This window comes from Marmota marmota, unplaced genomic scaffold (assembly GCF_001458135.2).
Source record: "Marmota marmota marmota unplaced genomic scaffold, marMar, whole genome shotgun sequence".
Taxonomy (NCBI): Eukaryota; Metazoa; Chordata; class Mammalia; order Rodentia; family Sciuridae; genus Marmota; species Marmota marmota.
In genome coordinates this window covers 24,228,298-24,245,586 of record NW_025999932.1, presented here as the reverse complement: position 1 = coordinate 24,245,586, position 17,289 = coordinate 24,228,298, and the positions used below count along the sequence as shown (strand labels likewise).

General features: G+C 40.3%; 1 pseudogene; it reads right to left on the bottom strand.

Annotated features, from left to right (window-relative positions):
- Window positions 1-3,355: 3,355 nt before the first annotated feature.
- Window positions 3,356-8,506, bottom strand: LOC107140771 (annotated as a pseudogene).
- Window positions 8,507-17,289: the final 8,783 nt, after the last annotated feature.

Here is a 17,289-nt window from a genome sequence, read left to right as displayed (position 1 = left end):
TGACGACCTAGTAGTGTCTGATGTGTATGTACTATAAAAAGGGCAAGAATAATATGCTTCAGTTGAGCTAGACAAAACTAAATATATCCTACCCTTGTTTATGAACCACCAGTTTCTTATTGGAAATTCCATCTGACTTTACACACTTAGGAGATTATGAAGATTAACCCTGTTGGAAAAAAATTAATTATAAAGAATAAATTTTGGCAGCAAATGTATGTTAATAATATTATTATTTACAGCATACCTGTAAATAACAGATTGGTAAAAATGATGAGATTCCTAGAACACATAATTTTTGAACTGGGAGAGATCCCAAAGATAATCTGATTCAAATTCATTTTACAGAAGCATCAACAAAAATGCAGAAATATCAAATCATCAGAATTTCAGATACCTATTTTAACATTATTTCTACAAGGAAGTCTATGCTAGGATAAAATTCAGTAATAAATTATATTTAAAGAGGGGATGAATCTTACTATTAACTCATATAGTATCATCACAATATTGAGGCAACTAATATCTCTTTTCTGGGCACCAGATTATTTAAAGAGGTTTCTATAACTCTTCTTAATACATCTGGCTTCCTAGATCCTTCACCACCCTGATCACCTGGGATGTGGTTGAAATCAAAATAAATAAACTTCTATCCTCGGCCTTCATCTCATCACAATAGGGAGTGGTGTGGTTGTCCCCTCTCTAAATCCAGATAGACCTAACCAATGGACTCAAAATCACATCCAATTTGCAAAAATCTGCAAAAGGTAAAACCCCTAGGCCCCTTCTAAGTAAAATGCTTTCAGTCAGGGGAGAGCAGTCCTGTCTGCTTCAAATCCCTTTCCTGACTTCTTGCAAGAGCATCACAATTTTGCTTTGGGAAGTTACTGATCTATTCATTGGAGAGAATTTGCCAGTCCCTGTTAATGCAGAGGCTCTGAGCTACTTTGGCCATGAGTTGCACTTCTGACTCCAGCTAGACCAACCAACTGCTCTCTTGCTCCCCCTACCCAGCACCCTGTTTTTCCTCCCTGCCCCTCCATCTTGATCCAGGAGATGCTAATTGCAGCTCACCGCTCAAGTGGAAATGCTGTAAAGAAAGGGTCACTTTTAGTTTCCTAGATCCTCAAAGTTCTTCTGGCTCTGGAGCTTCCAAATCTTGGTTCTTGGCTTTTCCTTTGAGTCTTTGGGTAACTCGACATCTTCCCAGGAGATTTCCTCTTTTTGCTTTTTGTTAAAGTCAGTGTCAGTTGTTCACAGTCTCTACCTGGTACCCCTGGCCCTCAGCCTGAATGTTCCTGCATTATTTGTTTCCTTTTATGTTTCTGCCCCACTACCCTCATCCATCCACCCTGTTCTCCGGTGGAACTCCAGAACCAAGAACTGTGTTGGTAACATGGGAAGCGCTCAAGAAATACATGTTAAATGACCAACGATTCCCTAAACAGTCCTGTGGTATCTTGGGATGACCAACAGAAGAGATGGGAGGGTTTTTTAAGTCAATTCCTCTAAAACAAAAAAAGAAAAAAGAAATGGGGAGGAGGGATCTACACAAGGGTATTTAAAATCTGATTCTCACTAAATCCGAGTCTTATTTTCTGCCAAATTAGCCTTAGAATTGAGCAGTTGGGCAAAGGACAGAAAGGACTTGGTGACAAAGTGGATGGTTCTGCTCATTCTGCCGCAGAGCAGCTGAGCCCCCATGCTGTAGCTGCGGGGGCTAGAGCCACGGTCAGACTTCCCCTCCGCCCTAGCCCAGCAGCCAGGAGAAAGCAGCTGAGTGGAAATCATCCATGTGGAAATGACCTTGCATTACTGCACTCGCTCTGTAATCCATGGTGGATTTAAAGTAGACCTAAAACTAGACACAGTTAAAAAAGAAGTGAGGGGATGTTTAACAATATCAATAATGACTACAAAATGGACAGATGATCTGAATAGACGTTTCCTAAAAGAATATATACAAGTGGCCAAAAAAGAATATGAAATGAAATTAGTATATCATAGAAATATCTGCATTTCCATGTTTATTGCTATTGTTCCATGTTTATTCATAGAAGTAGAAAATCTAATAGTGGTCACTAGAGGCTAAGAGTAGGGAGATGGAGGTTGGATAATGGGTACCAAAATACAGTTAGGTGGCAGGAATATTCTAAAGTTCTTAGAATGGCTGCATTTTACAACAATGTATTATATCTCTCAACTGGAAGAGTTTAAAGTTTCCCAACAAAAAGAATTGATAAATGTTTGAGATGAAGATGCTAACTACTCTGATTTGATCATTACACATTGTATATATGTATCAAATTACCACACCCTGCCCTGTAAATAAGTGCAACTATTATATGTCAATTAATTTTTTAATGAATATAAATAGGAAGGAAGGAAGGAGTTGTGTGGATAGGAAATATGAGGCTAATTGTTAGCTAAGAAAGATAATTGGATGAATATTTTTTTTTAATATTTATTTTTTAGTTCTCGGCGGACACAACATCTTTGTTTGTATGTGGTGCTGAGGATCGAACCCGGGCCGAACGCATGCCAGGCGAGCGCGCTACCGCTTGAGCCACATCCCCAGCCCCAAATTGGATGAATATTGAAGACGTAAGAGCAATAAGAAGATGCTCACAGACTCCCACTCCTAGATATGGAATAAAATCATAGTGATTAAACCCACAAAAAGCTGTAAAGAGGATTTGTGCCACGTGGCTGCTAACTCACAGAGGCCTAACACATTTGCTTGTTAATAATAAGAGGACGTGAAATAAATGGTTATTGGGTACAAGATGCTGACTGTGCTAAGTGATTCGCACATCTTGGGTGAGTGCACAGTCTCCTAGGGTAGGTTCTACTACCATCTCCCATTTTTTAGGTTAGGAAAGTAAAGCTTAGAGGGTTACCATAAGTGGTATCTTTGCTGTTCAATTTAAGTTATCATGGGGGTCCTATGCATGGGACACTGGGGCATGATGGATTAAGCCAATTTGCAGAAGGTCAAGCACCTAGCAAGATTTCAAGCAGCTAGCAAGAGATGTTAATCTGCAGAGAAATAGGACCAGAAAAAGGACAGAGGCTAGTGAGATCCAAGTATCACCCACATCATGGATATGAAGGGGAAATTAGAGACAAGATTAGGCAAAGAGAAAAACAGAGTGGATCTACGAGTAATCAAACTGCCCAGCTTTTGTGGGGACCTCAGTGTGTCCTGAGTCCCTTTTCCACAGCTAGTCCCTCTTTATTTGCTTCTGAACCACTTCTTGTCCACCCACCCCAAACACCTGCCCTCCCCTAGTAGCAAACATGAGAAATTGCTATTGTGCATTCTGTTTCTGTCTCACTGAAAAATAATGCCTTCTTTTGTCTTAGTTCCTCCCAGAAAATAATCTTGCCTTTGAGTCTTGAAGACTCTGGACCCAGAAATGGCAGATCTTTGGAGATGCCCAAAATTTTGAGAAAGAGAAGATATGAACCATGCAGCCCAAAAAGAATCAGATCCTCTTAATAGAGGTTCTTAAATGCCATCCCGAGACTCATGGGGGACTCCAAGATTCTTTCAGTGGATCCAGGAGGCCAAAACTACTTATTTTCATAAGAGCAAAAATGATATTCAGCTTTCTCACTTTATTTTTCTCATAAGTATACAATGGAGTTGTCCAGAGGCACCTAATTCAACGGATTACATGCAGAAGAAACGAGAATCGTACTATCCTCTACTCATCTGGATTGTAGAGTGCTACCTCCCTAAACCTCCTCACCTCATTTGTGGTTCCTTTGACGAGGCTTAAGAATATTGGTGTCCTTCAGAATTCCTATGAGCCCCTATGCTCTCTCCCTGGAAAAATGTTATTTTCTCTAAAAATCTTATTTCTTATTTTCATCTCAAACTAACAACTACACATGGGTCATTTGTTGGGTTTTTTTTGTTTGTTTGTTTTTGTTTTTTCTTTGACTTTTGGTTTTAGTAATTAACATCTTTGTTTTGCCGTTTTATACAAGCCTAAAAATGGTCTCTTCCCAGTGAAAAATTTATACTTTGGGCAAGTTGTAAGTCTCACTTTTTTTACAGTAGAACTATTTCAATAAATCATTTCTTTCCAGGGAACCCCAGTCATGATAGTCTGGCCACCAAATGGTTAAAGGTGGTTGTTAACATCCCACTAATAGACAACCTCCATTTTCCACAGAATAAAAGTGCAATGACGATAGGTCATTTCCTAGTGCTGGCAGTTGCCTTTCTAGAGCCTTCTGTTCAAGTTGGTTTGGATGTTTTATCTTCCATATATGGCAGAGGATCTGGTACCTAGGACAGACTGTAAGGCCTTCTTCATTTGGTCTGTTTTCCTCTGGATCCTGATGTCCACCAGCATTTTCCCACTCATTTCCAAAAGCTTTTCGGTATCAAGCTCAGCTTCTTGCTTTTTCTCTGAAAGAATCTCACATTTGTTCGGGGGTCTTCAGACTTTGGCAATGACGAGCTGCTGGTCTGGGCTCCTTTGCTGCCTTCAGTCAGGGGGTTCTTAGGCAGGACAGAGCTCGTAGGCTCTGTAACTTCTCTAGCTCATTTGATAAATGGCCATTGTGATATCTGATTGTCATTTACTGCAAAGCACTGCAGAGACAGGAACATGGATATTTCCAATTCCAGCATCTAAAAATGTATAGAAGAAATTCCAATGTCATAAAGGATTAGTTGCTCTAATCTGGGCAGACAGGCTTTCGAGAACAGCTGGTTTTCATCAATTGACGGATTAGAGGAAAGGTCTAACAACGTGAGCATCTGTGGAGCATCATTTGGCCTTTCTGAAATGAAGGTGCTGCTGGAGTCCAGGTTCAGCTCCTCAAGAAATTACCACCCAGGGGCACACTGCGGCACTTTGACCTGTGTTATTCCTGTTTGACTGAGAACTAAACCATTCAGTGCAGGAAATGTTCCTGTTAGAGACGGTGAGCCAGAGGGAAACTGCAGTTTATTTTCACTGTGTTAAGAGGGACCAGGTTTTGGAGCTAATCAGCAAAATGGATCACTTCACTACATGTGACAGCAGGTTTTTCGAGACATTTACTCTTGTAATTTTAGGATTTGTTTTGGCAATACCTCCTTTTTAACCAGCACAAATTACTTCACATTTCCTTAGAGAAGATTCTTGTAACTTGCTCAGTTGACTCTGCTGTTTAATCACAGAGTTAAAACCTATGGTTTCCACAGATTTCTTCCCAGTTGTAACGATTTGCTCTTTCCTGTCATCATCTGACACACAGTGGTTCTTTTTGGGTTTTTTTGTTTTGTTTTTGTTTTTGTTTTTTGTTTGTTTATTTTTGGAGTCTTGATTAAAGGAGGTTTCTCAACACAGTGATAGGAATTGTCACTTTGTTTCCCACAAGTTCTTGTCCTCCAGCACAATGCAACATGGAGAAATTCTGAAAGGTTGGAGGGGGAAAAAGAAAATCACTGACTATTATAAAGGTAGAGGAGATAGACAATGTCTTGCTCAGTTGCTGACTGTCTCACTAAGTTACCGAGGCTGGCCCAAAACTTGCAATCCTCCTGCCTCAGACTCCCAAGTCCCCATACGGTGGTTCTTAATTGCAGTAAGAATTTTTACTCCAAAATTTACCTTGTTTGGAAGAATAAAGGATCCTCCTATTGAGTGCCTGATTTAAAATACACAGTTGCTTCATGATTCCCATCATGCTTTGCACCCTCACTCACCCCCCCCACTNNNNCCCCCCCCACCTCCGTCCCCCTCTCCCCCCACCCTTTCTTTCTCTCTCTCTGGATTGTCCCACTCTACTCCTAACCAGTGTCATGCCACAGGACAGACAATGACAGAAAAAGCACAATGCTGCATGTTCTTCATCACCTTCAACTCTTCAACCAATGACATCAAACATCAAAGTGTCACTCATTATAAGACAGAGTCCAAAACATGAAATCTTCAAAGGTGTCTACTTGCTGCACATCATTGGGAATAACTCACAAAGGAACCCTGTGGTTTTGCTCTACTTGTTTGACTATAGCACGTCTCTGCCTGTGGTGGCTGGGTAGTTGGTCCAGGTGGCCCCTTGCATGCAGCTGGCAAACCATGGGTGATTTTTGAGTCAACACCTCCAGACTGGAAATTTTTTCTATATATATAACTAGAGAAAACTCTTCCTGGATATCTCACAGAAACCTCAAATTCAAATGTTCAGAACCGAGCCTGTTGTTTTCCCCAAATCTTCCCTGATCCTATGCACCTGTGACAGTTAATGGCACCAGTTACCTGTATCAACCTGAACCTGACTCATCCCACCCCTTCAGATGGCTCATTCAGTCAGTCCCCTAAAGATTTCACCTGCAAAATCTCTCTCCAGTCTGTCCAGATTCCAAACTTATCATCTTTATTTGGACCAACCACCTACCATCTCTACCACTTCCAGTCTTGACCCAATCCAACTAATTCTCAAACCACAGCCAGATTTCTAAAACCACAATCTGGTTGTATTACTCCCCTTGATTAAAACCTTTTGGTCATCTGCTAGGACAGACCAGATTTTCCAAAGAGCTATGACAACATCTCCCATTCCACATGGTCCCTTCAATGCCACCTTGCCTCTACTCCATTGCAAGATGGAGGCTGGTTTCCCTCCCCTTGGATCTGGGCTGGACTGAGTGACTATTGTGTAATCAAAAGAATGAAACACACGTGATTGTGCGTGATGTCCAAGGCAAGAGGATAGGGAGCCTTGCCGCTTTAGCCCAGGTCTCTTGATAACCCCCCAGATTCTTCTCTCAAAACCCAGAAGCACAATGTAAGGAACCCAAGTCAGCCTCAAAGAGAGGTCACCTGGGAGCCTCCAGTCTATAGCTGAGCCCAACTTTCCAGCCATCCCAGCCCACACACCAGATAGAGGAGGAGAGAAGCTTTGGGTGACTCCATCCCCCAGACATTTGCTCTATATCTGGCCATTCAATATTTGAGCTAAGACCCAAAGTACCACATAACAGAGACAAGCCATCTGCTATCGTTTGGACCTTGAATGTTTCCTAAAGGCCCATGTGTTAAAGGCTTGGTCCCTGGGTGGCAGTATTGGAAGATTGTGGAATCTTTAAGAGGTGGGAGCTAATGGAAGGAAGGTCTTCAGGTCAGTGCAGCATGCCCTTGAAAGAGATTGTAGAACTCCATCCTCTTCCTTATTCTCTCTTTTGCTTCCTCTCTTTTTGCCACAGATGAGTGGTTTTGCTCTACCTTGCACTCCCACCATGATGTGCTGCCTTGCCACTGGCCAATCAACAGGACAAGAAATCATGCACTAGAACCTCCAAGACTGTGAGCCAAAATAAACCTTTCCTCCAGGTAAGTTGATTGATTTTCTTAGGTATTTGTTATAGCAGTGGAAAGTTGACTAATACAACATCTCTGTGCCTGTTCAGAATGCTCTACTCACAGAAACTGTGCACGTAACAAAATGGTTATTGTTTGATGCCACTTAAGTTTGAGGTGGCCTGTTCTGTAACCATATGTAACTTCTTCCAATGTCTTCAAGATATCAACCTAAATAACAAACAGAGCAGCTTTCCATAAAAGGATTTCATTGGGAACAGCAACCCACTGCAGTGTGAAATGTGCACACACATTCAGGGAGGCCAAGGGAGATGAGGGTTTTAAAAGGTTAAATGAAAAGTACACATAAGTTGTTTTGAGACAAAGGGAATGCTGGTTGCAGAGTGTATCACAGGAGTTGATATCAGTTTGTTAGTGGAGATGGTGTTTCAGGAAAGTAAGTGTTCGCATACATCTGGCTAGCTGTCTGCATGACTCATGGAGCAAGCCACAGACTGGAAAGTCCTTGGCAAAAGTTCTTGTTACAGGTGTCTGTAAGAGCCAACCAGAGCATCTTTGTGATAGTTCTTACAGACATGAGTGCAAGAGTGCTGTCCCTTCTTTGTCTCCTGGTTTGTGTGGATTTGACGCAAGTGACTCCATCTTGATATTGACAACTTTCCCAAAGGTAAACTTATTGCTCTGTCCTTTAGGACTCCCTTTCTGCTCTGCTGTCAAGTCCCTTCCTTGCTCAAGTCCATCCTCCAACTCTGCTAACCAGTCAACTCTCTGATCAAGCCATGCTCCTCCCCTACCGTCTTTGTGCACTTATGGCACCCTGATTGATTGACACATCCACTCACCACCTCCACCTTCCTTCCACTTCCTATTCCCAGCCTTCCTTGCAGGTAGGGCAGCCATTGGTGACATACCCCACCCATGGCAGTGAAGCCATAGTCTTCTAGGAAAGCATTCACTTTGCTGATTTAAAGGAGAGACTGTGCTCACAGCATTTCCTCATCTGTTGGACCTTGAACCCTGAAATGATATTAGGGCAGCAACTGCTATATTGTGTTCATGAGGGAAATGACAAGAGAATCACAAATGCTGGCTTGACGTGGATCTGCTAAGTCAAGGCTAGAAGCTGCCTCCTCCAAGTCCTCATGATGTAGAGAAAATGGACCCCTACCTCTTCCAGTCATCGATAATCAGAACACTCTTACTTGAAGCCGAAGTCATTCCTAACTGATGCGATGTCACTCCTTCTGTCTGGACACTGCCTCTCTACTCTTCATGCCACTAGTTCCTTCTAATGCTTCAAGTCCAAGCTGAGGCTTCAGCTCCCCAGGATTTCTTCAGAGTCTGGATCTGACCACCCCACAGCAGCACTCATTTCCCCTGCTTTTTTTCTTGCTGAGATATCCTGCATGACACTGTGTCATAGGCTGAACTGGGCCCACCCACCCCCAGTCATATACTGGAGTCCCAATCCCCAGTACCTCAGAATGTAACTGTATTGGAGACAGGGCCTTTAAAAAGAAGTTCATATGGGTGAACCCTAATCCAATATGACTGGTGTCCTTAAAAGAGGAGGAGGTTAGGACCCAGACATGCACAGAGAGATACTATGTGAGGACACAGAAAGATGACCATCTACAAGGCCAGGACAGAGTCCTCAGGAGAAATCCCCGAAGACACCTTAAATCAGACTTCCAGCCTTCAGAACTGTGAGAAAATGATCCTCTATCATTTAAGCCAACTAGTCTGTGGTGGCTTGTTGTAGCAACTTGAGTAGACTAATACACACCTAATATGGCCAATGTGATGGGACATCACTCCCCCTTGATTAGGTTACCTTATATAAGAATCTGTCATCACTGCTTGCAGAAAGAGAGAGAGAGAGAGAGAGAGAGAGAGAGAGAGAGAAGGCGGGAGAGAGAGATTGACTCTTATGCAGGTCTTAAAGAAGCAAACTGCCATATTTATTGTAGACCATGAAGCCTATAGATCTGGGAGTGGCCTCCAGCCAAACACAGGAAAGAAGTCAGAGCCCTCGGTTCTATAAGCACAAAGAAGTGGATTCTGCCAACGACCACTTTCACTGTGTCAATCAAGCTCCAGCTGAGAATTAGCTTGGCTGATACCTGTACTATATATAGCCTTGTGGAGCTGGCCCAGCTAAGCCAGGCCTGAACTCCCAAGCCATCATCTCCTGAGATTATCCATGGGTGGCATTTCAAGCCAGCAGGCTTGTGGTAATTGGCTACAGCAGCATAGAAAACTAATATATGCCTGCCGATATGTTTTCTGTTTCCTGGTGGGGATGAGAAAGGCTCAGTGTTTTAGTCAGATTTTTCACTGCTATAACTAAAGGACCTGACCAAAACAATTCTAGAGGAGGAAAGGCTTATTTAGGGACTCACAGTTTCAGAGGCTTCAGTCCATAAACAGCAGGTCCCATTCCTTGGGGCTCAAGGTGAGGCAGGACATCATGGCAGAAGAGTGTGACAGAGGGAAGCAGCTCACATGATGATCAGGAATTAGAGACTCTCTGCTCCAGATACAGAATATATACCCCATAGCCATGCCACCGATGAACCACTTCCTCCAGCCACACCGCACCTGCCTCCAGTTACCACTCAGTCAATCCCATCAGGGGTTAATTCACTGATTAGGTTAAGGCAACAACTTGATCACTTCTCCTCCAAACCTTCTTGCATTGTCTCACACATGAGCTTTTGGGAGACACAACATCTAAACCATAACAATCGGTAAGTGATTTTCATAGGACTTCAAGCTAGTAATGTTCATTGGAAATTCAGGAATTACACTGGTGCAGAGAAGAGAAAGGGAAATGGCAGATATTATGAGACACTCTACCACCTCCAAACATATTTTTTCTCTCAATGTTTGACAGAGTGAATAACTGGCATAGTGTAATATGAAGAGCACGAAGAAGCTGTCAAAATATATCTGCCCCACCTTCCTATCTTGACACCTAAGAAATCTATCTGCAATGTGACTCTGTAGGCAATAAGACACATTTGGAGTCCTTTTTTAAAATGCACATGCCTGAGCCTCACCCAGGATGTCCAGGGTCTTCTGATACTTTCATCTGGTGACTATCCTTTGAGAATCACCTTGGAAGACACTGTTAAGTAAACTGTCAGACACAAAAAGATACATACTGCATTCTCTGACCTATATATGGAAGCTAAAAGTCCAACTCATGAAAACAGAACACAACAATGGTTATCAAAGCCCTGGAAGTGGACAGCAGGGGTGGGGAACAGGATGGAGAGGGGATGATTAAGATATGGGGTGCAGTTGGATAGAAGGGATAACTTGTAATGTTCTATAGCACAGTAGGCTAACTATAGCTGATGACAATTGATGAAATATTTCAAAATAGCTAGAATAAAAGACTGTAAGTGTTCCCAACAAAAAAAATAAATAAATAAAATAAATTTCTAGTGTGATGATATGCCAATGACCCTGATCTGGTCATCACACATTGTATTTATGTATTGAAATGTCACACTGTACCCCATAAATAAGTATAATTATTATGAGTCAATTAAAATTTTTATTTAAAAAAATCACTTTAAGCTCCTTCAGGAGGTAGGTATAGTACAATTCAATGCTGCAATCAAGGGTGCAGAAACGTAAGCATTGGAATTGTCTCTAGTAGAAAGTGGCCTTCTCCCCTTGCAGTCCAGCTTGGGTCCCATGGGCCTGTCCTGGAGCCACACCTGACTCCGCGGTCTCTGTGGTGTCATCACGCCATCTCCATCATGCCAGGCTCTTAGGCTGATGTCCAGCCTGTTCATACCTCCGCTCAGCCCCGGGAAGGTGGATGTGCTGTCCCCACTCTGGAGCCGCACATCTCAGCCAACACATGGCCTTCAAATTGAGCCTGGGAACACCAGGACCCATACCGGGTCAGTCCCTTTGGCTCCATAAGCAGAAACTCTGGACCTGAGCTGCAGTTGACCTGGTTTTAGAACCTGAGATGTTACCCCATAAAAGACCCCTGGGCTCTGAGAGAGGTGGCACTGGAGCTCTTTGACAGTTTGCTCGGACAGATCCAGCCCTCCCTGACTGGTTTCTCGCCCAGCTCCTCCTTGGACCTGTTGTGATATTTAGGACATCACCAAGTTGGGAGGTCCAACCAAGGATGTCAGGAAAGTACTAGTGACTCTTTCCATGTGGTTCCAACCCTGTCCCACCTTCCCCCTCCCTGTCACACCCACATTCTAGGTATCTACTGCTGTCCCTAAAGGGGCATGAGGGTTTTTAAAATTTTTTATTGGTGCATTATGATTATACATAAGAGTGGGATTTGTTATGCCACATTCATTGATGTACAGAACATGATTTGATCAATCTCGTTCCCCAGAACCTTCCTTTTCTCTCCCCTCCTCCCTCCCCCTGATCTATTTGCTCTACTCTGCTGATCACCTTTCTATTTTTATTATTACAATTATTACATTGTAATTATATATATATATATAAGCAAGATGCATTTTTTCTTTTTTATTTATTTTTTAAATTTTAAGCTGTTATATATGACAGCAGAATGTACTACAGTTCATAGTACACATATAGAGCACAATTTTTCATATCTCTGATTATACACAAAGTAGAGTCATGCCATTTGTGTCTTCATACATCTACTTAGGGTAATGATGTCCATCTCATTCCACCATCTTTCCTACCCCCCATGCCCCTTCCCTTCCCCTCCCTCCCCTTTGCCCTATCTAGAGTTCATCTAATTCTCCCATGCCCTCCACCCCTAACCCCACTATGAATCAGCATCTTTATATCAGAGAAAACAACATTCAGTATTTGGTTTTTTGGGGGATTGGCTAACTTTACTTAGCACTATATTCTCTAACTTCATCCATTTACCTGCAAATGCCATGATTTTATTCTCTTTTATTGCTGACTAATAGTCCATTGTGCATATATACCACATTTTCTTTATCCATTCATCTACTGAAGGGCATCTAGGTTGGCTCCACAATTTAGCTATTGTGAATTGTGCTGCTATAAACATTGATATGTCTGTGTCCCTGTAGTATGCTGTTTTTAAGTCCTTTGGGTAAAGACTGAGGAGTGGGATAGCTGGGCCAAATGGTGGTTCCATTCCCAGTTTTCCAAGGATTCTCCATACTGCTTTCCAGATTGGCTGCACCAATTTGCAGTCCCACCAGCAATATGTGAGTGTGCCTTTTCCCCACATTCTCTGCAACACCTATAGGCCCCAACTTCCTTAATAAGACTCCTATAGCACAAGAACTAAGATCAAGAATCAATAAATGGGATGAATTCAAACTAAAAAGCTTCTTCTCAGCAAAAGAAATCCTCAGTGTGGTGAATAGAAATAGAAAGCCTACATTTTGGAAGCAAATTTTTACTACACGCACATCAGATATAGCACTAATCTCTAGGATATATAAAGAACTCAAAAATCTTTAACAACAACAACAACAACAAAAAAAAAAAACCCAAATAACTCAATCAATAAATGGGCCAAGGAACTGAACAGACACTTCTCAGAAGAGGATATAAAATCAATCAACAAATATATTTTAAAATGTTCCACATCTCTAGAAATTAGAGAAATGCAAATCAAAACTAAGATTTCATCTCACTCCAGTCAGAATGATGGCTAGCAACATGCATTTTTAACAACCATCTTCAGGACATCCAAATAATGCACTAGAAATACCATCAGCGCCCTCTAGTGAAGCAAGCCAGATTGAGCTGAGGACGCGCACTGGCTAGTACCTTCCTTCTACTTCTCACCCAGAAAAACTGAAACTGCTCCCAAGTGCCCAGACGCAGCACTAATCAGAATTTCGGGTAGAGTCCAGATCTTTTTGCTGAAAGCTTTGTTATTGGTTTGAGCTATTGTGTATAAGGCCAGGCACAGTCTCAGGAAAAACCGTACTTGAAAACCATGGTTGTGCAGGTTGTGGATGGGTTTCGGGTTGATGGGTCTCTCCCTGACCTCGAGGATATCATAAATTATGTGTAAAGAAGAAAGGAAAGTTTTTGCCTCTAAAAAGTGATTTACATTTTGAAGAAGTAATGATTTTTCAAATAATGAGACCAAATCAAATCATATGGATAACATTGTGCTTTCTGTCAATAATTTAAGAAAAAATTCTTTTAATCTTTTGTATTTTTGGAAACAGAAGACTTTCTATAGAAAATTGCCATTCAAGTCACAAATTACATATGACATGTACAATTCTTTTTTATTGCAGTATTCAAGTCTACAAAATATTCTTACCTGATGATAAAAGCAATGGCTGCCTTACAGCTTATGCTGTTTTTCTGTTCACAATCCCATTTTATGCACCCTCATAATACTCGAGCAAGGAGGATAATATTTGACGAACAAGGAACTGAGTAAGCAGCCCCACCAGGTCACACAGCTGGTAAGTGGAGAGCAGCAAACCTAGACCTCTGTCTGTATTTCATGAGCTTCCGTTCTTGTTCATCAATTCTTAAATTCCCAAAATGACCCTGAGATAGTTTTATTTGGCCCGACCTTTGTTTTAATTGTTGTTGCAGGAAGAAACAATAATTTTGAGGTGAATCAACACATTTCCCTTCAGATATAGAATTCATCTCGTTCATCTTTTTCCAAAAGGTCATACAATTTATGACTAAGTTACCCTGTTTAGGTTGTTGCTGTTTTGTTTTGCTTTGGTCTCTTTTCCTCCCTTCTGAGCCTCCTCAAGTCTTCAGTCTGAGGTACTCTGGAATGCAGTGAGTCACTGGGACACAGTCACAGGGCCACCTGTGAGAAGTTTTAGTCAATGATTGCTCCAAAATCACAAAAGGTATTTATTAATGGAGTTTCTGAACGTATTATCTTCAAGATTAGTGCTCTGCATTTCCAGGCTAGTGGAGATTGCCTCTGGTTGTGTTCTTCCAGACTGAGAATCACTTTGTACCAGGACCCATGGTGTTTATTCAACCTTTGGTTCCAAGACCTACTGTAGTTCCTGGCACATGATAGGCATTTAATAAACAGGAGATAAATCTATTGGGATTTAATTGCAAATCTCAAGACCCTGCCAATCCAGGAATAAGTGGGGAGACCAAATGAGGCATCACATGCTACCAAGACAACCCAGCACCCCACAGGTGGAGCACAAATTTCTGCTGGTTCACCTCAAGGATCTCAGTCAATGCCTTTGCCTGTTGACTCCTTCAACTGCCCTGTCCTCCCTCCTCCCCTTTCCCCCAGGTCAGAGAGGGAATGGGAGTTCCCAAAGAGGCCACTATCAATATGAAAATGGTTCATGTTGGTCTGCTAGTATACACTTCTGGTGTCTGGAACTGAATATTCTCACAGGAGTTGCCAACCGTTTATAAATCTTAATATGTACATAATTATCTTTTAAAACTCTACGTAACTAAATTATTTCATTTTTAATATTTTTAGTTGTAGATGAACACAATACCTTTATTTTTTGATTTATTTTTCTGTGATGCTGAGGATCAAACCCAGTGCCTCACGTTTGAGGTAAGCGCTCCACCACTGAGCCACAGCCACAGCTCCTAAATTACTTCTTATTCCAGTCAATATTTAAACATGAATTTCTACCAAGTCAGAACCAATGGTAACACTATAAACTAGTGGGTGTGCTCACTTTTCCTTGACTATTATCTATGTACTGCACCTGCCATGGCAATGGTTAAGTAGTGTTTTATTACACTCAGATATTACTGTTTGCTTACCATTCACTATTCATTAGTTATTTGAGTTGCTCCAATATCTCATTACTATTAATTATGCCATGATTTGAGCAACTTTCGTTTTTGTCTGATTTTTAGTATTCTTTAGAATCTATTTCTTAGACTATTTTCCTAGAAAAAAGAGAGCCAAGGCAAAGGAATTAATGGTTTCTCACTCACATGCAAACACATCCAGAGCCATGTGACTTTACAGAAAGAGAAGAACCAAATGTAGGTTTCTATTTGGCAACATTTTTCAGAAAAGAGTTTTAACAACTTACTTCTAAAAAGTTGGAGTCTTAGATTTTAAGAAATGGCATGCCTTTTGACAGTACACTTTTTGATAGTGCACACCTCACAAAGAGTAAAAGAAGTGCCTTCTTCAACATTCCAATTTCTTGTTGTCACAATTAGTTATTATAGGTTGTTTAAAGTGTTTGAAAAAATTAAGCCTCATATAGATATGTGGTTGTAAAAGGACAAGTATTTTAATAATCTTTTCAGATAACTGTGGGTATAATTTTTTGATATTACAAATGTAAAATTTTAATGTAAAATTTGAAACTCCATGAATGAATTTTTCATGCTCTGTTACATTAAAATTCATTAGGTTATCTTATATTTTGAATGGTTCTTTTATCAACCCATAATTTTATAATATCATACATTGTTCAGTTGGAAAAATCTGGTTTACTAGTATGGAAACCTTCCACTACTGTAACATTTTATTATACAATATCAAAAACTCACTTTGGCCCAGGACTGGCTAATCCCACAAAACATTTCAAAAAAAAAAAAAAATAACACCAATCCTTTTCAAACTCTGAACTATTGAAGAAGAAACATTTCCAAATTCAATGTTGGCCTCACGGGCCAACATTTACTCTCATAACAAAATCAGACAAGGATAGTCTAAGAAAACTACAGATCAATATCCTTAATGAATTGGATGCAAAAAATCCTCAGCAAAATACTAGCAAACCAAATTCAACAATGTGTTAAAGAGGATATATACCAAAAGAAAGTGGGGTTTATTCCTGGAAGGCAAGGATAGCTCAATATATGAAAATCAATCCATGAAATACAGTACATTAACAGAAAGAAGGACAAAAACCATATGATCACCTCAATGTACATAGAAAAAAAGCATTTGAAAAAAAATCAACATGCTTTAATAAATAATACACTTAACAAATTAATAAGAAAAGGAAACTACCTCAACACAATCAAGGCCATATATGAACATCTCACAGTCAGGATCATATCAATTGTGAAACATTAAAAGCTTTCCCTCTAAGATCAGGAATAAGGCAAAAATGGCTGTGTTCACATTTCTATTCAACATAGCACTGGAAATCCTAGCCAGAGCAATACAATGAGAAAAGGGATAAGGGGAAGCACCCAAATTTAAAAAGAGGAAGTTAAATTATCTCTCTACAAATGGCATAATTGTCTATGTAGAAAACCATAACAATTACACATAGACACACACAACTGTTAGAACTAATAAATTCAGCAATGTTATAAAATATAAAAACCACTTGCTTTTTTATATACTAACAATGGAATGATTAACAAAGCAAACTAAGAAAATAATCCCATTTACAATAGCATTATAAAGAAAATACTTTGGAATAAACTTAACCAAGGAGACAAAAGGCTTGAATTCTGAGAACTACATACTGCTGAAATAAATTAAAGAAGACACAAATAAATGGAAACACATTCTGCGTTCATGGATTGGAAGATTTAATATTGTTAAAATGTCTAAAAATCATAGTGACCCATAGATTTTGAAAACTATCAAAATCACATGACATTTTTTGAAGAAATAGAAAAAAAAGTCCTAAAATTCATATGGAATCTCAAAGGACTCTAAATAGCCAAAACAATCTTGAAAAAGAAGAACAAAACTGGGGACTTCATACTTCCTGTTTTCAAAGTATATTACAAAGATACAGTAATCAAAACAGTATGGTTCTGGCATATAAACAAACATATAGACCCATGGAACAGAGTAGAGAGCCCAGAAATAAACCTTTACATCTGTGGTTGAATGATCTTGACAAGGGTGCCAAGTTTACAGAATAGAGGAAGAATGCCTTTTCAACAAATGGTATTGGAAAAACTGAATATCCACATGTGAAAGGATGTATATGAGCCTTTATTTATACCATATGTAAAAATTAATTCAAATTTGATTAAATATCTAAAGATTAACACCTGA